The sequence below is a fragment of the Globicephala melas genome, chromosome 1, assembly GCF_963455315.2.
Source record: "Globicephala melas chromosome 1, mGloMel1.2, whole genome shotgun sequence".
NCBI lineage: Eukaryota > Metazoa > Chordata > Mammalia > Artiodactyla > Delphinidae > Globicephala > Globicephala melas.
The window spans coordinates 70528826-70549147 of NC_083314.1; the positions used below are offsets into that span (position 1 = coordinate 70528826).

General features: G+C 42.1%; 1 non-coding gene across 1 annotated transcript; it reads left to right on the plus strand.

Annotated features, from left to right (window-relative positions):
• Positions 1–1097: 1097 nt before the first annotated feature.
• LOC115847523 (small nucleolar RNA SNORA70) lies at positions 1098–1237 on the plus strand. Its single transcript, XR_004037384.1, has one exon. It is a non-coding gene; the product is annotated as a small nucleolar RNA SNORA70 (small nucleolar RNA).
• The last annotated feature ends 19085 nt before the right edge of the window (positions 1238–20322 follow it).

The window sequence follows — 20322 nt, forward strand, 5'->3', positions numbered from 1 at the left end:
GAGTCATACTCTGATAGAGCATGTTTTCTTGACATTTGCTTCTGTGGAGAGAAGGCGGGCCTGGCCCCCCAAGGAGGGGAGGGGAAAGCACATATAATGCTCTCCTGCCACATGCTAGGAGGCGCCTGGCACTTTCACTGACTTTATCTCATTTAATCCTCACAACAACTCTGGAGGTTGGGGATCGCTGACTCCAGCTGCAACTAAGAACTAAGGCTTCAAAGTCATGCCTATCTGTTTTAAATTCCAGGCAGCATCCAAGAGTGGGAAAAAATGTAGGAAGAGGCAAACTTTTCCAAATGCACTTTTCCAGCTTGCCCAAATTTGACCTGATGTGTGTGTGTTTGTGTGTACGCAAACACACACACAGGTGTAGCAAAGACACAAGTATGGGCTCAGCCATCATGCTGCCTGAGTTTAAATCCCACTCCATCACTTAGGAGCTCTGTAATCTTGGTAAGATAACCTCTCTGTGCCTTTCCATCTGTAAAATGGGAATAAGAGTGGCATTTACGATATTTGAGATATTCTTCAAAATAGTATGGGACAGAGAATTAGGTATGGATATAGATAAAACAAGAATGCCTGTGAAAGGAGTTCCTTAGCGGTCCAGTGGTTAAGGCTCTGCGCTTCCAATGCAGGGGGCACGGGTTTGATCCCTGGTCGGGGAGCCAAGATCCCACATGCCCTGTGGCATGACCAAAAAATTAAAAACTTAAAAAAAAAAGATTGGCTATGAGTTAATAATTATTGTACATGGGGGTTTATCACATTCTTTTGGTCTACTTTTGTATATGTTTGGAATTTTCCATTAAAAAAGTTTTAAGCAGTATTACTCACAAGAGCCCAAAGGTGGAAACAACTCAGATGTCCATCAACAGTTGAATGGATAAACAAATTGTAATATGTATAATACATACAATGGAATATCATTTGGCTTTGAAAAGGAATGAGGGACTTCCCTGGTTGTCCAGTGGTTAAGACTCCGTGCTCCCAATGCAGGGGGCCCAGGTTCGATCCCTAGATCCCGCGTGCTGCAACTAAGAGCCTGCGGGCCGCAACTAAAAAATGATCCTGCGTGCCACAACTAAGACCCAGTGCAGCCAAATCGAAGAATGAAATTCTGCTTTCTTCCCCTTGGGGGCCCAGTGTGCAACGGCTGAAAATAGCAGCCTCCTCAGTAGTGTACGCAGCCTGTTGCCTGTACGGGTTGCCCTCAGGGACCTTGGAGACAGCCCTTTCCAGTGGACCTTCATGACTGGCATGGTGTCCCCAATCTAGACTCCAGACAGGTATGCGAAGTGCCTTTGGAAAGCTCCAGGGCACAGTGGCCAGGGTTCACACTGGCCAAGTCACAATGTCCCTCCGCACCAAGCTGCAGAACAAGGATCATGTGATTGAGGCCCTACGTAGGGCCAAGTTCAAGTTCCCTAGCCGCCAAAAGATCCACATCTCCAAGGAGTGGGAATTTACTAAGTTTAATGCAGACGAATTTGAAAACATGATGGCAGAAAAGCGGCTCATCCAGGATGGCTATGGGGTCAAATACATCCCTCATCACAGCCCCCGGACCAATGGCGGGCCCTGCACTCATGAGAGACTTGGCACTGTCCCTTCCTTACTCACGCCCACCAATAAATCCTACTTTCCTGTCAAAAAAAAAAAAAAAAAAAGAATGAAATTCTGACACATGCTACGATGTGCGTGAACTTGAAAGAATTATGCTAAGTGAAATAAGCCAGTCACAAAAGGACAAATATTGTACGATGCCACTTATATAAGATACCTAGAATAGACATTTTCATAGAGACAGAAAGTAGAATAGAGATTGCCAGAGCCTGGGAAGAGGGAGGTAATGGGGAGTTACAGTTACTGGGTACAGAGTTTTTGTTTGGGATGATGAAAAATTTCTGGCGATGGGTAATGGTGATGGTTACGCAACATTGTGAATGTACTTAATACCGCTGAATTGTACACTTAACATGATTAAGATAGTAAGTTTTATGTATATTTTGCCACAGTAAAAAAAAAAAAACAATGAGATCATGCTTGTAAAGTACTTAGCGTTTTGGGTACATCGTAAACTCTCAATATTATTTAGTATTATCAGATGCACATCCAGTCTCTTAGAGACATGTTTTGGGACTATGTTGCATTGTCTGGCCCCCAGGATTTCTCTTCCCAGACCCTGTGTCCAAACCTGTGCATGTCTGTATTACCTGGGTTTGTCTAGCTTGCAAAGCCCCCTTGTTTTTATTATCTCGCCGAATCCTCATGAGAACCTTCTGAGAGAAGTGTGAGTATGGTTCCCATTGTGCAGGTAAGAAAACTAAGGATCAGTCAGGGAGGTTATGGGGTTTTTCTAACAGCAGGTAGGCAGAAGCCAGGTCTAGAAGGCAAGCCCTCCACTCCTCCACACCTTCTGTGCATTCCTTCTCTTTAGTCCTTGACTCCCATACCCCACTCCACTGTAAACCTGTCTGCCTGTGGCTCCTTTGATGGGAGGGGCTTCTGGAAAGAGGCACTCCTGCAAAGCCAAGACCGAAGACTTGGTTCTATGCCTTCATTATGGCTCCTCAGGGGGACTGAGGAACTCTGTAAACTGGGAGGGCAATGCCCTCCCTGAAAGGTTTCCAGGGATCCCCCTGCCCTAATGCCCCTCTCGAAGCAATCACAGTCTCCTTCCCCACACTTCTGTCTTGCTTTACTGACCCAGTCCCACGTGACATCCCTGCAAGCCGAGAAGTGAAATGTCTGATACTGCCCCCAACAGAGTGATAGTGTTTTCCCAGCGTTCAGAACATCTCAGGCTGCCTCGACCTCTACCTCTGGCGTTTACAACATAGGAGACCACTTTTCCCCATCCACCACACAGTCTCTTTACAGTCCTTGTGATACCCTGGTCTCTGGGTTTAATCTACACACAAGCACCATTGGGACAATGGACTAGACCCCATTGACCGGCCACCACGCTCTGCCTGCTCGGGAGCCAGAGACTAACACTCTGAACAATTGTGCTTGAATCAGAATTGCCTTCACTATCCTCACAGCCAAGACTCTTCCCCTCAGGGCTCACTCTCTTTCAGTCATTGACTCGTTCATTCATTTCTTCAGGAGCGATGCTACCTGCACGTGTTTCTTCTCCCTACCCCAGTGACTTGTGAACCAAAATATCACGCACACCTTGGGTGTGGAAATGGATTGTCAGGGAAAGCTCATCTGTGCCTGAGAACACTATTGAGACGACCGCCCGTGTTTCAATGGGGCTCGTGAGTGGTACTCAACATTCCTGAGTAGGTCTGGATTATACTGTGCTGTTATTTCACACACAGCTAGACTGCTTGGGATGGTTACAAAAAAAGGTTATCCAATCTTTCTCCAGATACTGCTCCTACTGCTGTCTAGGATCATGGGTTAAGGAGAGCTCATGAGATTTCCACCTCCAATGTATCTCCTGAGCTTCGTTCTCCTCTGTGGTCATTCACAGCTCTGATATCACCCCCATCCCAGCCGTCTTGCCATACTTGCTCCTGGCCATGCTAAGGTCTATGCCCAGGACAGGGACACCTTTAAAGGTTCCAGGAAATAATCTATGCTGTTCTATCATTTCCCGTGTTCCTTATTATTTAGAGCAATTTTAATATGCTGGAAGAACCAGTCTGGTTTCCATCCAGGCCCCGTTCTCTACAGCAAAGCGGTCTCTGGTGCCCTCAAGGGGCAGAACTGAGCAGTGGCGAACCTCTCCACTGACGGGACAAAGCCAGCAAGCAACCTGAGAAATGAACCCTCTGATTCACCTCCACCCCAATTTTACAGAATACTCTGGATTCACCTTTTTATTTTAAAGATCATGAAACACCTTTAAGAATATCAAAATATGTTTGAAACACAAACTGCCCCCAGTGCTCTCAAAAGCATAGACCAGACCCAGCCCTGACCCCATGTGAGAACTGGGGAGCCCACAGGGCCATACCAAATGGCTGCTCCCCAAAGAATCTGAACTTGAAATGTGTGAGCATAAGGGAAAAGTGATGAGATGACTCTCAGCTGGAGAAAGAGGTGCTCATTTCCTCCCTCTTGGTCGTCCGAGCCACAGTGCTGCCCTCTCATTAAGGACAGGAGGAGATGAATGTTCGGGGCACAGAGTGCTTGGTGAGCAGGGGGCGCTGATCCCCAAGCAGGGAAACAGGCAACAACATCTCCCCGGTGGAGGCCAGAAACCCTGACCTCCTTGAGCAGAGATGCTGGGAGGGCAAGTGTGAGGATACTGCAGGGATGTGGACGGAGAGGAGGAAGGAGGAAAGGGGACCAGCAAAGCGGTGACCTGGTTGGGAAAGACCACTAAAGGAAGAGTCGGGAGTCCTGGGAGTTCCCAGAGCAGCAGTGACGGGGGGTAAGACCCAAGCTGTGGGCTTCATTTCTAAGAGCTGTAGGGAACCCAGTGCTGTCTCTGTGTGTGCTTGTTCTGTGAGAGACATCCAGAGCCTGTGGCCTTTTCTCTACTAACCACTGACATAGACTATATGTAAGCAAAATTAGTTGTTCTATCTTCTGTTCCCATAGCCCTGTTTGGGCGCGTTATCTTGTGTTGTATCTTGTTTCGTCTCTGACTCTCAAACTATCCAATTCAACAAACATTAATCAAGTGCTTCTATTTGGCAGGCACCGTGCTGCCACAAGAGGCTTAAGGAACTCTGACTCGTCTCTGAACTTCGTACATGGCCAGCGCAGTGCAGCTTGGTAAGTGTTAGATTTGCGTACTGTTTTTTAGGCAGGATGATTGGAGAGACGGATTCCCCATGTCAAGTATGGAATTCTTGGTACCTGGCTTTCTAGTTATGTGTGTTGTTCTTACAAATGTGACCAGTGGGGGCTTGTCCCCTTCTTCACCCCCTTTTGTGGTTGATGGTTGTATGAGTCAGGGTAATCGACGCTAGCTGCTATAACAAATCATCCCAAATCTCAGTAATGTAGCACACAATAAAAGTTTATTCCTCACTCACTCACACTAACGTGAAGTGGATGTTCCTAGTCAAGCAGCTCTTCTGGGCAGCTGTCGTCTAAGGTGGTGATTTGAGATCCAGGCTCCTTCTGTCTTGGGTCCACCTTGTCATCTCCATCGGATTCTCTACATGCAGCCAGATGAGGAAGAGAGAGATGAAAGGCCATGTGCCTGGAACTTAACCAGCTCTGCCAGAGATGACACACGTCACTTCTGCTCAAGATCTTTTGGAGAAGAAGAGTCACGTGGTTCCTGCCACAGGCACTAGAAGCAGAGACCTGGGGGCTCTGCTGGACAGCTTCTTGCCAACAGTTACTCTTCATCTTGGAGGTGAGCATGAATTTTTGGGCTAGTCATCCCTGCCAAAACAGCACTTTAGGATAATTAGGCATTAAAGTTATCCTCTGAGAGACAGAGAAATAAAAAGAAGGATTGTTTGACTTATAAGGACTTTATTCTGAAAAATCTAGAAGACAACCTGTTCCTGGGAAGATTTGTAAAAAAAAAAAGCAATTTTAAACCCAAGGATCCTCTGTAGCCCTCCCAAGATCTCCACAGGTGCTCGTCTGGATCACCACCATTGGAGCTGGAACCAGAGGGTACAAATAGAGAAGAGGGGGAAAGACCCAGGTGCCTTTCAAGGCTGTAAGAGAGCTTGATGGAAAGACAAAGAAACTTTTTTGTGTTATCCTCTGGGAAGAAGATTATCTTCTTTCTGGTAATGGTTCTGTTTCTTTATACACTTCTAGGCATAACAGGGCATAAAGACAGGTCACAGATAAAAGTGTGCTCCCTGTACCAGAAATTCTGAGCTGAGAAAGACAGATGACTGTATGAAACCTTTGGCACTAAAGGAAGAAACAGTTTGAAGAATCAGCTAGAGATGAAAAGGAAGGCCTGGCCTTCTCTGGGTTCTTTCACTAGCCCAGGAAGAACTGGATTTGAGGCCTCTGCTGTCTACATCTCTTTCTTTAAAACATGAGACCTAAACATCAAAGGGTTTCTGGTCTGAGATGTAGGTTTGGCATAACTTAGAGGTGATGACTTGTCAATGATACATGTTAAATTAAATGGCATTTAGGCTACAGGGAAGAGTGTAATTAAAACTTAGAGATAGTCCTAAGACCTGTGTGAAGACCTGAAACTGTCTGTTTTGGATAAACATGAATATTATTTCACTGTCGCCTCAAAACATAGATATAAATATTCCCCAAGTCTCAAAGCCTGCCCAACCAGCCCCTTTGTGTGGACCTAGGGGAGAGGGGGCAGGGGAAGGGTCAGTTTGAAGACTGTATGATAAGTTTTGTGGGATGAACCAACTAACTAGTGAGAAGTGAGCACCCTAGAGGTGAGGGGGATCCTACAGTATGCACCCTCTACCTTCCCTGGAACTACCACAAACAGAGAGAAAGAGGGAGGGGCCAAAATAGATACTGATGTCACAGTGTCATCACCCTCAGTGCTGAACCCTGGACCACTGACCTGTAGATCCTGAAATTCTCACTGAGCAAGTACAAGACTGATCCGAGAACCTGGGGATCGACCTGTAAGTAGGAGTTGGGAATCTGTAGCTATAAAGGGTATAGAGCAGGAACTTAGTAAGCATTACATTATCATCATCAGAGAATGCAGTGTCAAGAACCCTGTGTGGTTAGTGATGTTTAAACTAAGGTTACTAAACTGTCTTCTAGGACAGTGATGCAAACTTAGAGTACAAAGAGTCATCCTGGGAGTGGGGAGGAGAGTGTATTAAAATGCAGAGTCCAAGGGAGCAAACTAGAAAAGAGGTTTGGGAGGGGACCAGAAGTCCTCATTTTTAAATCAGCACGACCAGGTGATTCTCAAACAGGTGCTGAGACACAGCTGAAAACAGCTGTTGGCTAAGAGGCTTCAGTGGATTTGACAGAAAGAAAAGATTTCTAAAACCATCCAAGAAAAATTAAAATACTGTTTTTTTCTAAAAGAAAAACATTCTTGGGCTTCCCTGGTGGCGCAGTGGTTGAGAGTCCGCCTGCCGATGCAGGGGACACGGGTTCGTGCCCCGGTCCGGGAAGATCCCACATGCCGCGGAGCAACTGGGTCCGTGTGCCATGGCCGCTGAGCCTGCGCGTCCAGAGCCTGTTGCTCCGCAACAGTGAGAGGCCTGCGTACCACCAAAAAAAAAAAAAAAGAAGAAGAAGAAGAAAAACATTCTTGTTACTTGATACAATCTTATCATAGAGCTTTCAAAAATTGAATACACATATTTCATTTATTGGCAGTGAACACTTTACATTTTAAAGCAGTGATCTATTTTTTACTTTTTCAGGCTGATTTTGTGTCTTGAGAAAGCCGAATATCAAGTTGTTCATTTAGGTGCAGGAGTCACTGCAGGTGGATGTTTCCAACATGGCAGGGGAATCGTGAGCCTTTTTTGAAACAGGTGGTAGAAGGTCAACCACTGATCCTATAAAACGCAGTTATACAAAATTGTTCTGATTAACTAAAACGTATATAAATTCAAAGGTGGTAGTGATTCTAATTAAATTGGCCTACAATCAACTTTTTTAAATCTCTCGTTTTTAATTTGAAATGTTTCTTTATGCAGGGAGAATAGCATGAAATACTTCAAATGTTAGTTTTTGTAGGAATAATAAAGTTCTACATATAATAGAATAAAATAACAAAAGACTTTCTGAGTTGTAAAAGACCTTGAAAGTAAACTGTTCCAGCCACTCATCTGATGCTTATCAGCCTGTGGGAATGGAAATAATACAGGCCTTGGGAACATGAGACCTGAGTTTGAAATCATCTTTGCCACTTGGACAGTAGCTGTATAATCTTAAACATGTAGCTTAAGTTTTCTAGGCCTCAATTTCCCCATCTGTAAAATGGCATGTTGACCACCACGGTCTCTTTCAGTCCTAATATTCTGTGATTCTCTTCTACAATTTCATCTTCCTCTTCATGTTTATTCATAATCTGAAGAAGAAATATGAGCTGTTTTTCACTTTGCAAATTATCCTTCAATTTAGAATGAATTAGAACATGTACAAAGATTTTCTAAGAAACTAGACCTAAAATTAAAATGTCCTCAATTAAAATATGAATAAATTAACTCCCAGTAAAATCAGAAAGAACATTCTCCAATATGATGCTTAAAGTAGACGGTGGCAATTACCAAACCAGTGATGCTGCTCCCTAGGTACAGCCTATATTTGAAGTGGAATTCTTCAACACAGATAAATAGAGCCATCAAGTGGCATCGTTGTTATCGCAAATTATCTCTGGAGACACAAACTCATGCTTTAAGAACCAAAACTCAGCATCTTTTTGATGCGTAATGGGATGTGCGATGTGCCATCCTGATTGAACATTATTTCCCATCAGTAAAGGGGCTTCCTCTTACCTTTCTAAGTGATCTGCACAAGATCCTTTTGCAAACCTTTCTTAAAAGATAACATGGGTATCATCTTAATTTTAAAACTATTATTAATACAAATAAATAATTTTAGTTCAGTGCTTTGCACTTTCAAAACACAGCACACAGTATGAACTCAATAATTGTTTACTACATGAATAATTTAAATTGAATAAAGCACTAGGCACTTGACAAACTGGATCATTGGTACAGTTGAAATAGCACTGGTGTTGGGGTCTTGACCACCTCTTGCTAGCTGCATAATTGTAGGCAATTTACACAACTTCTTTGAGCCTCAATATTCTCATCCGTAAATGAGATGAGAATTCTCTTCCCAAACGCTAAGCTTAATGGGAGAATTAAAAGAGATAATACCAAAAAAGGGAATCTATGAAAAACTTCAGCTCACATTATTCTTTTTTTTTTTTTTTGCGATCGTGCAGGCTCAGCGCCCATGGCTCACGGGCCCAGCCGCTCCGCGGCATGTGGGATCCTCCTGGACCGGGGCACGAACCCGTGTCCCCTGCATTGGCAGGCGGACTCTCAACCACTGTGCCACCAGGGAAGCCCAGCTCACATTATTCTTATGGTGAATGTCTGATTTTTTTTTTCTCCTAAAGCTTTATAATCATCAATTCTAATGTGTGGGATTTTCTCCCCTCACACCAGGCAATTCTTGGCCTCTAGCTGAGTGTCCAAAAGTCAACTCAATTCTGACACTAATCTGCCTGGAGATAACAGTAGATTCCACAGGTTAAGGGTTAAGTCCCACAGGACTGCTCCCCAACCCCTACCCCACTTCAGACACCGATCACAAGTCCAGGTTATCACTTGTGCTTCTGACCAGTTGGCTGTAAATCAGAGGTTCCCACACCCCCTCCTTGGGTTTGATTAATTTGCTAGAGCAGCTCACAGAACTCAGAGAAACACTTTACTTACTAGATTACCAGTTCATTATAGAAGGACATCACTCAGGAACAGCTAATTGGAAGAGATGCATAGGACAAGGTATGGGAACAGAACATAGAGCTTCCATGCTCTCTCTGAGAGGACCACTCCTCTCAAATCTCCACATATTCACCAACCCAGAGGCTCTACAAACCCTGTGCTTTTGGGTTTTAATGGAGGCTTCATTACATAAGCATGACTAATTAAATAATTGGCCATTGGTGATTGATTCAACCTCCAATCCCCCCCACCCCCATCCCCAGAGGTCAGGAGAGTAGGAGTAAAGTTCAAAGTCTCTAATCTCATGGTTGGCTCCACTGACAACCAGCCCCATCCTTAGGTAGGGTCCAAAAGTCACCTCATTAATATAACAAAAGACCCCTTTAATGCGTTCATCACTTAGGAAATTCCAAGGGTTTTAGGAGTTTGGGGCCAGAAATGGAGATGAAGACCAAATATATCTTTCTTATGATAAATCGCATTATCACACCTCCTAAGACTGGGAACAAGTCTTCTCTCACGTCTATTCAGCACCATACTGGAAGTCCTAGAAATAAGGCAAGAGAAAGAAATAAAAGGTATACAGATTGGAAAGGAAGAGATACTGTCTTAATTCTCAGAAATATGATCATCTACATAGAAAGTCCTGAAGAATCTATTTTAAAAAATGAACTACAATTTGTATGGAAACACAAAAGACCCCGAATAGCCAAAGCAATCTTGAGAAAGAAAAATGGAGCTGGAGGAATCAGGCTCCCAGACTCCAGACTATACTACAAAGCTACAGTAATCAAGACAGTATTGACAGTAATCAAGACTAGCACAAAAACAGAAATATAGGTCAATGGAACAGGATAGAGAGCCCAGAGGTAAACCCACGCACATATGGTCACCTTACTTTTTATAAAGGAGGCAAGAATATACAATGGAGAAAAGACAGACTCTTCGGGCTTCCCTGGTGGCACAGTGGTTGGGGGTCCGCCTGCCGATGCAGGGGACGCGGGTTCGTGCCCCGGTCCGGGAAGATCCCACATGCCATGGAGCGGCTGGGCCTGTGAGCCATGGCCGCTGAGCCTGCGCGTCGGAGCCTGTGCTCCGCAATGAGAGAGGCCACAACAGCGAGAGGCCCGCATACTGAAAAAAAAAAGAAAAAACAACAAACAACCCAATCCAAAATGGGCAGAAGACCTAAATAGACATTCCTCCAAAGAAGATATACAGATTGCCAACAAACACATGAAAGGATGCTCAACATCACTAATCTTTAGAGAAATGCAAATCAAAACTACAATGAGGTATCATCTCACACAGGTCAGAATGGCTATCATCAAAAAATCTACAAACAATAAATACTGGAGAGGGTGTGGAGAAAAGGGAACCCTCCTGAACTGTTGGTGGGAATGTAAATTGATACAGCCAGTATGGAGAACAGTATGGAGGTTCCTTAAAAAACTAAAAATAGAAGTACCATACGACCCAGCAATCCCACTACTGTGCATATACCCTGAGAAAACCATAATTCAAAAAGAGTCATGTACCACAATGTTCATTGCAGCTCTATTTACAATAGCCAGGACGTGGAAGCAACCTAAGTGTCCACTGACAGATGAATGGATAAAGAAGATGTGGCACATATATACAATGGAATATTACTCAGCCATAAAAAGAAACGAAATTGAGTTATTTGTAGTGAGATGGATGGACCTAGAGTCTGTCATACAGAGTGAAGTAAGTCAGAAAGAGAAGAACAAATACTGTATGGTAACACATATATATGGAAACTAGAAAAATAAAGGTTCTGAGGAACCTAGGGACAGGACAGGAATAAAGACGCAGGTGTAGAGAATGGAGTTGAGGACACGGGGCGGGGGAAGGGTAAGCTGGGACGAAGTGAGAGAGTGGCATGGACATATATACACTACCAAATGTAAAATAGATAGCTAGTGGGAAGCAGCCGCATAGCACAGGGAGATCAGCTCGGTGCTTTGTGTCCACCTAGAGGGGTGGGGTAAGGAGGGTGGGAGGGAGATGCAAGCCGGAGGGGATATGGGGTATATGTATACATATAGCTGATTCGAAAGACCCCTTTTCATTGTTATACAGTGGAAACTAACACAACATTGTAAAGCAATTATACTCCAATAAAGATGTTAAAAATAAATGAACTGGAACTAATAAGTGGGTAAAGCAAGTCACATAGAGAACATGTAGGAGGAGAGGGTGTTATTGGGAAACAGAAATACAAACAATAGGTGGGTAGTTTAGACAATAAAAAGAAGCTAGGCCCACCCAGTCATGGCATGTTTCCCACACCCCAGTTTCATGAGAACTGTGTACACTTGGTATATTTTCATAAGCTTGCCTTGAAAGGAAAAATTTAAGCTTTTTGAATGAGCAAATCTTTCTGTGAGATAAGCTAGTTTGCAAAGTCAGTCTCAATAATGTCCACAATTTTACAGAGTGATGGGTTCCTTCTGGAAGTCCTGAAGGTCTTCTTGCAAGTTGAATAGACAAGAGAGGGCTTTTTTCTCGTGAAAGCCACTGAACTTCAGTATGAAACAAATGTTGCTTATGGTCACCACCTATCTGAGAAAAAAAGTCAAGAATGCCTTGCTCTTAATATGACTGACAATTTAAACAGATGTGTTAAATCTTCATGCAGTTCTCTGGTGGGAAAGACTTCCCTGTGTTTACATCAGTAAGAAAATTTTCCTGTTGCCGCAACAGATCATATATGAGAAACAAGTCTTCTTATTGACTTTGCAACTAACTGCGAGTTTATGGAAGAAAGACTTCACTATTTTCCTGCAAAGCATGCAAGAGCTCAATATATGAGAAGCCATATAAGTAATCTATATCATTGCTAACATCAATAATTTTATGTAACAGAAGATTCGGTTACTGGCATTTGGAAACATCCATATACTTGCTTGAGCATATCCTATGTTTTATGTGTTCTGACTAAAATAGAATTTCATGGTTCTAACTACCTTAACCCTGTCCTATGCAAAAGCCTGAGAAAAGTCTTGATGTATAATTAATTATATTTTTAAGTACACATTTAACTAATACAACTGTTAAAAATGTTTTCTCATTTATCACCTAAGATAACCAGACATATCACCAGTGGTTTGCATACCAACTTGGGAAACACCGGTATAGTGAGAAAAGCACTATAATTAGAGGCAAAATACTTACATTCAAATTATGGTTCATTTGCTTAGTAGTTCTGCAACACTTAAGAGTCACTTAACATTTCTGAGCTTCAGTCATTTTAAAAGGAAGAAATGCAATAAAAAGTATACTGGGGGATCATCTGGAATGTGATCGTATAACCAAATAGTACCACATATTTCAAGACCTGTGTTTGCATTTGCATTTGCTCAAAGTGGACTGCAATGCAGTCACAGTGAATAAAACCTTGCTAATAGTTCAAACAGAGAAAAGTGGGGGGAGGACTGAGTCACAGAGCACAGGCATGCTGAACTCAAAATAATCTGCACTTTAGGCATCAACACTACACTCAAGTGATTTACTTCTTTAGAAATATGAAATGCATTCGTGGCAAGGGTAGGCTAGTTGATGTTGTAGCATGAATTACCATTGCAGAAGAAAAATTTTGTCCTTAAACTGTTAAAAGAATTCAACATGGTAATAACAATGGCTCAATGATCATTTTGACATCAGAACATATCAGACTTTATTACAACACATTAAAAATCAAGCACTGTCACTTAGGGGATCACCAGTTGACAGCACGATCATAAACACCGGTGTAATTGTGAGCCCTGTTCTAGAATATCCTTATATCTGACTTTTAAAATATTTTCAAAATGAAAATATAAGATTAAAAATTGTGATGGGGAGGGAATTCCCTGGCGGTCCAGTGGTTAGGACTCCGTGCTCTCACTGCTGAGGGCACGGGTTCAATCCCTGGTCGGGGAACTAAGATCCCACAAGCCGTGCGGAAAAAAAAAAAAATTGTGATGGGAAGATTTAAATACCACCAGGTTTTCCCTCATCATGACATCAGACCATCATCATGTCAGCTTTACTCTCGTCTTACTCTTACATTTATACAAGCATCTATGCACAGGGTGTTTTGATAAAACATTTATATATGACCATATAGATTGATACAATTACCAGTACAGATACAATCACCAGGCTAATTATGTGACCAAGAAAATGAATTAATATAGAAAATTACAATGAGGTATCAGATCTTTAAGATAGTATCAGCTAAAATAGGCAATCTTCATCATTTTGGTAGGAGTTTGCTGATTCATTCTTGACCCTCAAAAGGTACATGAATATAGCCCAAGAAAAGGAAGTATGTCCCATTTCTACAGCTGTGACGAGTGAAAATCTGGGCTTATTCACCTAAGCCTTGTGCAGACCCATTCTATTAGTTAGAATGCTTATAGCGGCAGGAATAGAAATCCTCATTCATTTTGACTTTAACAAAGAGGACTTGTACTTTTCCCTATAATAAGCTGTTCAGTGGTTGGGAAATTCTGTGTATGATTCAGCAGGCTCCAACTCTTTTTCTTTGTGGTTCTCCTGGTAGCAAGATCGCTGCAACAGTTCTAAACATGGTAGTTAAACACAACATTCAGAGATAGAAAAGGGATTGTCTCTCCTAGTGTGTCCTCCTTAGGAGTGAGAATAACGTTTCCCAGAAAAGTCTTAGTAGCACCCACCACATTTCAAGGGCAGAAATGTGTCACATGCTCACCCTTAAATAAGAGATTTGCAAGGGAAATGGGACTAACGTGAGTGACTTAAACTAATCAGGACTTAACCCTGAGCAGGGGGTGGGGTTACTTTCTGATGAGTCACTTGGGTAAAAGATGGATCACCGTGAGCAAGAAAAAGGAAGGAAATTGGTACTAAAGGGGCACAAATATATTAACAAACAAACCATATCTTCCATTCACCAAAGTGCTTGAACTGGACATGAAAAGAGTAGTTGGCCAGTTTATCTGTATAGAGATTTAACTATACTGTTTTTCACACCTGGGGAGGTGGTCTATTTTCTGTTCAATCTCCACTTTTGGTTTTTTAGCTGTACTGGGTTGAAGAGTGTTCCCCAGAATTCATGTTCCCTGAAACATCAGAATGAAACCCTATTTGGAAATAGTATTTGCAAATATAATTATAGTTATGATTAGGTCATACTAGATTAGGATGGACCTTCACACCATGACTGGTGTCCTTATAAGAAAAGAAAACAGAGACACACAGGAGAATGCCCACTGATGGAGACAGAGATTGGAATGATGGCATCTATAAACCAAGGAATGCCAAAGATTACCAGCAGCCACCAGAAGCTAGAAAGAGGCAAAAAAGGATTCTTCCCCACTGTCCTTAGTCACCTTGACCCTGCTGACACCTTGATTTCAGACTTCTAGCCTTTAGAACTATGAGAAAATAAACTTTGGCTATTTTAAGCCACTCAGCTTGTAGTACTTTGCTATGGCAGCCCTAGAAAACCAATACGTTAGCTATGTACCTCTTGATCTTATTTTTTAGGTGTTGCTTTAGAGTTTCCAATATTTTTAATTCATCATAGGCTACTTTCAAAATATTATACAATCTCAGCTATAATTTAAGAACAACAGTATACTTAAAATTTCCCCTTCCCATCCTTTGTGCCATTCTTGTATTTCATTTCTATTTATGTTATAAACTTCAGAATACATTGTGTTTTTTAAAGATCTGCTTTAAACAATTACATTTAAAGATATTTTAATTAGGAAAAGTCTCTTCTATATATACACATATCTCTTAATTCCTTTTTGTATATCTGGCTTTCCATCTGGTATTGTTTTTCTTCACTCTGAAGAGCTTTCTTTAGCATTTATTTTAACACAGGTCTGCTGGTGACAAATTTTCTCACCTTCTGCCTCTCTAAAGATGTCTTGATTTTGCCTTCATCTTTGAAGGATATTTTTGCTAGATATAAAATTCTAGGTTGATGGGCTATTTTTAAAAATTTCAACACTTAAAATAGGTCATTCCATTGTCTCCTGGCTTGCATTATTTATGGGAAGAAGTCATTAAATTCTTATTTTTGTATTCCTGCATATAGTGTCTTTTTTTTCTGGTTGCTTTTAGGATTTTTCTCTTTACTACTGGTTTCCAACAATTTTTCTATTGTGTTCTTTTGTGGGTTTTGCTTGTGGGTGTGTGTGTTTATTCTGCTTGAGTTTCATTTAGCTCCTTAGATAATTAGGTTTCTAGTTTTCATCAAAATGGAAATTTTTCAGTTATTGCATTTTAAAATATTTTTCTTCCCCACCCTATAACTCCAATTACACATTTATTATGCCGCTTGATATTGTCCCACAGGTCACTGTGGCTGCTTGTTGTGGGGTTTTGTTTCCAGCTTTTTCCCCCTCTGAGGTTCAATTCAGATAGTTTCTACTGCTGTCTTCAAGTTTACTAATCTTTTTTTCTATAGTTTCTAATATGCTATTAAGTTCATCCAGTGAATTTTTCACTTTAGATATTGCATTTTTCAGCTTCAGAGAGTCCATTTCTTTTTTTTTTTAACATCTTTATTGGGGTATAATTGCTTTACAATGGTGTGTTAGTTTCTGCTTCATAACAAAGTGAATCAGTTATACATATACATATGTTCCCATATCTCTTCCCTCTTGCGGCTCCCTCCCTCCCACCCTCCCTATCCCACCCCTCCAGGAGGTCACAGAGCACCGAGCTGATCTCCCTGTGCTATGCGGCTGCTTCCCGCTAGCTATCTACCTTACGTTTGGTAGTGTATATATGTCCATGCCTGAGAGTCCATTTCTTTTTTCATATCTTTCACTTCTCATATTCATATTTTACAGTAAATCTTTTTTAAGGCTTGCTTTATTTATTTGTTTGTTGTATGGTAAAATCTATATATTTTTTTCCATTACATCTTGAACATATTTATAATACCTGTTTTAAAATTTTGTCTACTAATTTCTTCTGGGTCTCCTTCTATTGACTGATTTTTCTCTTGGTGATGGACCACACCTTCTTGCATCTTCGTGTGTTTAGTCATTTTTATTAGATGCTGGATATTTAAAATATTACATTGTTGATTGTATTTTGATGCCTTTCTTTAAAGAAAATTTAATTTTGTTTTTAGAGGCAGTTAAATTAATTGCAGACCACTTTGAGACTTAAAAAAAACTCATAGGGTAGACTTTGAATAGACTTTACTCAGTGGTATTGAGAGGCATTTTTTCTCCTGACACCAGCCAATTCTGACTTCAACTGGGTGTACTACAATGCAATTCAATTCTGACACTAACTACCTGCAGTTTGTGTCAGACTCTACAGGTTTCATTGCTTAGTCCCACAAGATTGCTCTCACTTCAGACACCAGTTGCAAGTATTGGGTCCCCAGGTTACCTACACTTATGTTCATTTTGGCTACAAAGTTGAGGGTTCCCATGACTTCTCTCCCTTTGGTTCAATAATTTGCTAGAACATCTCACAAAACGTAGGAAAGCACTTTACTTACTATTACTAGCTTATTATAAATGATACAACTGAGGAACAATCAAATGGGAGAAAGATAGTGGGGCCCAGTGTGGGGCACACCACCCCCTAGCACATTAATATGTTCACCAACCTAGAAAGTGCTTCAAACCCCATTTTCTGGGGCTTTTATGTAGACATGACTGATTAAATCACTGACCATTGATGATTAACTCAATCTCAAGCCCCTCTTACTTCCCCAGATGTTGGGTAGGGGGGCTAAAAGTTTCAAGCTTCTAATCAAAGCTTGGTCTTTCTGGCAACCAGCTCCCATCCTGAAGCTATCTAGGAGCCTGTCAAGAGTTGCCTCATTAGAACAAAAGACACTCCTAGTATTCTTAACACTTAGAAAATTCCAAGGATTTTAGGAGCTCTGGGCTAGGAACCAGAGACAAAAACCAAATGTCTTTCTATGACACCACAGGTATGCTGGTAAATGTTTAACAACCAGTTTTCCAGGGGAAAATAAAATAACAATCCAGATTTGTAGTGTATGCTGATTTCCCTGATGTAAATATTCCACAATGGCTCATGACCACCTACCAGCATGATGTCATGAAGGTGGAGTTGGGAGGAGATGTGAACAATTGGCTCCACAAACTAGTTTGAGCCAGCTCCAACACACCACTGCCTTAGTCCAGTTTAGCTCTAATACTAAAGGATAACTATCTTGGGGTCTCTACTGAATGCATAGGTGTTGGAAGAGGACTACTCTGAATGGTCAGAAATTAAACATCTGCCCAACCTGTGTGAGCTCTAGGAAATCACTCGTCTTATCTCTCCAGTAATTGTTCCTTCTCTCACAATTTTATCTGGAGAGGCTTCATGAAGTTTTTTTTTTTTTTAAATTAATTAATTAATTTTTGGCTGCATTGGGTCTTCATTGCTGCGCACGGGCTTTCTCTAGTTGTGGCGAGCAGGGGCCTACTCTTTGTTGTGGTGCGCAGTCTTCTCATTGCGGTGGCTTCTCTGGTTGCGGAGCATGAGCTCTAGGCGTGAGGGCTTCAGTAGTTGTGGCTAGCAGACTTCAGTAGTTGTGGCTCACGGGCTCTAGAGCACAGGCTCAGTAGTTGTGGCGCATGGGCTTAGTTGCTCCGTGGCATGTGGGATCTTCCCGGACCAGGGCTCGAACCTGTGTCCCCTGCATTGGCAGGCGGATTCATAACCACTGCGCCACCAGGGAAGTCCTCTTTATGAAGTTTTATTCTGTGTATGTAGATCTTAATGTTCAGCCAGGAATTCAAGAGGAGCCCTTATGCAGATTTCTGAACCTCTTTCTCTATATAGCTCCCTTCTTTCTGGTACTCTGCCTTGCATATTCAAGCTGCCTTGGCCTCTCTGAACTCTGTCTCCTCAACGCAGGCTGCTGTGATCTTCTTGGGTTTCCCACTTCTGCATCACATTCCAGAAAGTGCCTCTAGGCAGGAAACTGTTAATTGTAGGTTTCCCCTTATTTGTTTCCTTTCTCTCAGGGATCACAGTTCTGTGCTGCCTGTTGTACAATGTCTGTAGCAGTTGTTTCACACATTTTGTCCAATTTTCTAGTTGTTCACAGCGGAAATACAAGTCTGTTATCAGTTACTCCATTGCAGCCAGAAGAGGGAGTCATTCTGCTTCTATTTCAGTGAAGCGGATTCCTTATAGGGAGATATTACATTTCTGATTTCATATTTTCCTTTTATGAAAAAAGGGAGCTTATCTTATTTCTGTTTTCACAGAAACTTTCAGCTTGATACTCTTTTACACTACCTTGCTTTAGTGAATGGGTTGTCCATGCACCTTGGAATAAGCCTTGGGAAGGCAGCATTCTGAAAGAGGCACCACTCATCCAGCTTATTACTCTCTGAGCGACAGACTGACTGCTGTACTCAGGTGGGGACCCTTGGGTCCAGAATTATCCATAACAATATTGGAAGAGTTCTTTACCTTAGGAGATTATGAAAATGGCATGAGGACTAATTGAAAGTCACTGAACTCACATCAACAAAAGAGAATCAAGTACAATTTGTTACAGTTAGTTCAGGATAAAATAATCACTTAACCTTTGATGTATTTTTTTTTATATTAACTGCAAATTTCTCCTATGAGGAAAGTAGGAAAAAATCTTTAGCCAGGTATGCCTGAGAGGTTTGTGTCTGTCCTGGTGTAATCTGGATTTCTCCTTTCTAGCATTGCCCAGGCTCAGCTGATCCTCTTCTGAGCGTCCCACACTGTTCTTACTCCATTTGAGTCTGTGATGGAAGGAGGGTTCTTTTTATCTGTGCCTTTCTTGCCAGATGCACAACTATTTTTCAGTCTCTACCTAAAATTGTCAAGGTCTTGAAAACCAAAACCATAATGAAGATTTTTCTTTCTTCCAATGTGATCTGCAAAATGTCCCCATTGGCTTTTGTCATCGGGGAATGGCTTGTCTTTTTAGCAGTGTGGTGTATTACTTTCCTGTAGCTGCCATAACAAATTACCACAAACTCAGTGGCTTAAAATAATAGAAATTTATTCTCTCATAGTTCTGGAGGCCAGAGGCCTGAAATCAGTTTCACTGGATCAACATCAAGGTGTTGATAGGGCTGTGCTCCTTCCAGAGGCTGTAGGAGAGAGTCTGTTCCTTTTCTCTTTCAACTTTTAGTGGATGCCGGTATCCGTTGCCTTGGGGGCCACATTACTCCAATTTTGAAGGCCAGCGTCTTCAAATCTCTCTCTGCTGCTTCGTCACATTGCTTTCTCTTCTGTATGTATCAACTCTCCCTCTGCCTCTCTCCTTTAAGGACATTTGGGATGATATTTAGGGCCTACCCAGGTAATCCAGGATAATCTCCCCATCTCAAGATCCTTAATAACATCTGCAAAGATGCTCTTTTCAAATACGGAAACATTTACAGTTTCCAAAGATTAAGATGTGGATATCTTTTTTTGTGCAGTGGGTGGGGGTGAAGTTTTCAGCCTACCGTGTGGGGAGTTCTGCTTCATGGCTAAGTGTATTACCTCAGTTGCTGTTGAATTCTGTGAGACAAGTCTTCTGGCCATGCTGTGGTAATTTGGGAACAACATCTAAAGAAAGAAAAAACTGGAAAAAATGAACTGAGTAGAAATAGGGTTGCTCTGGGGTCCCTGTGTAACACCATTAAGTTAAATACCCTTTCGAGGGCTTCCCTGGTGGCGCAGTGGTTAAGAATCCGCCTGCCAATGCAGGGGACACGGGTTCGAGCCCTGGTCCAGGAAGATCCCACATGCCGTGGTGCAAGTAAGCCCGTGTGCCACAACTACTGAGCCTGTGGCGCCCAGAGCCCGTGCTCTGCAATGAGAAGCCACCACAATGACAAGCCTGCACACCACCACGAAGAGTAGCCCCTGCTTGCCACAACTAGAGAAAGCCCGCGTGCAGCAGCAAAGACCCAAAGCAGCCAAAAATTAAAAAAAAAAAAAAATTTCTGTCCGC